This window comes from Anneissia japonica, unplaced genomic scaffold (assembly GCF_011630105.1).
Source record: "Anneissia japonica isolate Jap-2015-1 unplaced genomic scaffold, ASM1163010v1 scaffold199_len4679917_cov187, whole genome shotgun sequence".
NCBI lineage: Eukaryota > Metazoa > Echinodermata > Crinoidea > Comatulida > Comatulidae > Anneissia > Anneissia japonica.
This window is the reverse complement of record NW_022686322.1, coordinates 1,031,481-1,035,530: the sequence shown is the minus strand read 5'-3', so window position 1 is coordinate 1,035,530 and position 4,050 is coordinate 1,031,481.

Genomic DNA, 4,050 nt, shown 5'->3' with positions numbered 1-4,050 from the left:
AACGCAGTGAGTGTATAGTTTAGTTGAACCTGATGGGGTTGAAAATCCGACTTTGCAAGAGCGAGTATGATAGGAAATCAGAGTGGTGTGTTAAATTTCCCCTTTTCATGTTGGAAAAGAGTATAATATGGATGCGTACATACGTAGATTAGATTTGAACATGATAAACCTATGCAACATCTAGATGTTGAAATAAAGAACATGATTGGGCCATTAATGCCCCACCCCTACCTCTGGCGCCACCCCTGAAATATTGTATTTGTATATTTTGGTTATGACTGAAACCAACGGATAACCTTTACATTGTATCTTGTCTTGTGCTCAATTTGTCATGTGCATAGCAGTGACGTATCTAGGGGAGGGTGGGGATGGTGCACCACCATCAACCCCCCCCCCCAGCCCCCCCCCCCCCCCCCCCCCAAAAAAAAAAAAATCACGGTCAAGTAAAAAACACATCATAACACCATACGGTAGTTTACGAGCTAGCTCCCCTCACCACAACTGAGCCCGTCCCTCCCCTCCCCCACCCATCAGCCCTTCCTATTGCGAGATTCCTAATTTTTGGCCTAAAAAAGATTGTTTGCTGTCACATTGTAAAAAATTTAATATCATTTTTTCACGGAAAAACGATCATATTTTTGTTTTAAAAAATTTAAAATAGTACAAATTTCCATATAGGCCTAACACGGATCTGTTCCAAAATCGACGAAAAAATGGTTTTCATTTGATCTTTTAAACTCCAAAAAAAAACTTTTTTGGAAAAAAAAAAAAAACCCGCCCCTAATTTTTCGGGGTTTTAGGGGTGGCGGATGACGGCAAACAAACAAGTTTTTTTTAGGCCACACGCCACTGGTACACCGTACTCAACTGTTTTCTCTCTCTGAATGTGTTCATTATCACACAACATTCACAGCGCATGTGGCAGTAATCTAAACTCTGTGGTGAATCTAGGGCGAAAAATTTTGGCGACCAAATTTTGGGTGGCGACCCAAGTTAGAGGGGATGGGATACACCATGGATCCACATTTAACTATTCAATTCGTCGACCCTGCCCCCGTGGATGGCGGAAGCGACCCTTCCCCCTCCTTGGCATTGTACGCCGGATATTATCACTAGCAAAAGAAAATCAGATATTAGATCAGCCATGTACTTGTGTATGTCAAAACACGTGTCTGCATCCACGTGCACGTTGTACGATATTAATAAATAGATGGGCCTGTATCAAACAATTGTTTATAGTTTGTTCATGTAAATTACTGAATATCATTCAGTCACGTTTAGCGGTTCGTGATTGAAGCGCTTGCTGGTACGTTAAACTGTGCATACAAATTGTTCACTTGACCTAACCAGCACATAATAACATCTAGAACATAAATATAGTTTTGTTTTTGTTTTTTTTTTTGTTTTTTTGTTTTTTTTTTTTGGTTTTTTTTTTTTGGTTTTTTTTTTTGGTTTTTTTGTTGTTTTTTTTTTTTTTGACAGGTAGCTTCTGAATTCATATTGCTCGTACCAATTGGTTACGGTACAAAAAGATTAACGAATGCGTCATTATCATTATCGTCAATTTTGCTTCAAACATTCTTAACAATGTATGAGCTGAATATAATCCTTGATTCATGCAAAAGTCATGAAGCGCCTACGTTGTTACACTAGCTACTGCAGGGGGAGGGGCGGAGGGTTTTCCAAAAATAATTTGATGACGTAACCGTATTCGTTATTGTTTTCGTAAGCTTGCGAAAACTTCTTCAAGTGCAAGTTTTCTTTATTGTGTCCTATACAACACAAAAAGATATAAACAAATGGTTGCTGGAAATAAGATAGAAAATTGGATTAAACCGACAAGATAGGCCCTATAACAAATACAAAAGGTCTTCAATAACAAAGAATACAATAAAAGGATACAATATTATTTAAAAACATTTTGACGTGTAAAGTATAATGGTTAGAATTTTTATTGTTAGTCCTATATATAAATACCCAGTATATATAGATTAAAAGGCAAAATAAATGAAAAAAACAAAAAAAGCAAAGAACAAAAAAAAAACAACAAAAAAAAACAACAAAGCTGTATGGGGGGAGGGGGTGGTGGACAAATTGCAGGCTCTTGGTATAGAGATACACATTGATAAGCAACAGCTGAAAAGTAAACAGACAAAAATATAATCAGAGCTTTCGGACAACATTGTACAAACATTTAATTTGTACAAACATTTCATTAAAATTATCTTTGGAATGCAGCGTTGTACATGTAAATATTATCATGAATATACAGAATACAGTACTTTGTTCTATTTGTATTGCTCCTAAGTAATTATTTTTAATCATCATCATCACAATAATACATCGGAGAGCCACTAAAGAGTAATTTATTTTACTTTTTTGCAATCCTGTCCTGGCCAATTGAGTTATTCCCCCCTCCCCCACCCACTCCTCTCTCTTTCTCTCTCTCTCTCTTTCCTTATGTGTTGTCAGTTTTATTGTTCTTTGAACCACATAATATGAAATAAAATTTAGCCTTAATTTATAATTCTCTAAAATACAACCACAGTGTATACAACTGTTTTTTCACTAAAGATGATCAAGACAAAAATGTTATCACTCCGTAAACTCATCAATTAGGCCTACTCATGATGCAATGCAACGTGAGTTGTTAATTATAATTGTCTGTCAGTTTTACCTGAATAAATAAAAACCTTTGTAGGGTTCACGGGAAGAGCTTTTATGGTAGGCCTACGGCCCAATTTTTTTTTTAGATTACAAAATTAAAGATTTGCTATCAAAAGCCGAAACAAGGGGTCGCCTAGAACCTCGGTCAGGGTCCAGGAATAACATCCGTGGTGGGGGAAGATTATGGATATTGTGAATTGGCAATTAAAACAACGTTTTTTGGATCGTAAAATTATTTTTAGAAAGACGACCTCGTGGCGTCGGAAAACGGGGGTTCATGTATGACCGAACAAAGAAGGTAAAGGTGGGGATTGTTTCCTGACCCGCTGACACGGCCTGACTGGCACCGTCGGCAGTCAAATTATATGTTGTCGCACCAAGGAGGTATATACTCATTTGCCACACTTGGGACACAGTGTTTCTGGGGAGGAAAGGTGTTCGTTTAATACGATTGAAACCTAATCATTATTTTAAACTTTTATATAGGCCTATAGAAAATAAGCAAATGAAAACTAATTATATGTTATTATTACAATATGTATTTGATGATTTAAGTGTTAGACTCTCCAGGCCTAGGATGGGATGTGATTTGTTAAGCTATTGGCCGAGTCGTATGATAGGCATGGTTTGCACCAACTGTCGCTTTGCATACATTATATTACTAATGAATGTGAATTGTTGCTAAAGAACATCATGAAGAGTGACGTGATGTAAACATTTTTCTAATCATGATCATAGATTTTCTACTACCATTATACAACTATTGCCAACAAAAAAATGAAGCATCGTATAATTTGGCCCATAAATTTACCCTAGTTCGGAGGGAACACAAGATTTATCAATCAATTAACAGTCAATACTCATTGGTATATACTGTACGGTAACTGTTTAAGGATAACATTCAGTTTGTTTATGGTAAATTTAATTAATCTCGGTTTTGACGAGTTAAATACGGTAAGACAATAATAATTATTACGGTACATATTTTCACTACACAAATTTAAACCATAATTTTGATAAAATTTAAACCAGAGTTTTGAAACTATAGATGGCGCACTATTCAAGTGAATTGTGAAATGACAGCGCAGGGTCGGCTACAGTGTTACTCCCTGTCTCTTATACACATCTAGATGTGTATAAGAGACAGGTCTCAGGCCTAATAATGCTATCTTATTCATCATTATTTTATCATCCTCATCATCATCTTCGTCATCGTCACATATTACCATCATCAGCATCCATATCATCATCATCCTTATTATCTCAATCTCATTATTATTATTATTACCATCATCATCATCATCTTTATCATAATCATCGTCATTATTATCATCATCATCATAATCATCATCATCATCTCATCATGACCATTTTACAGCCCCC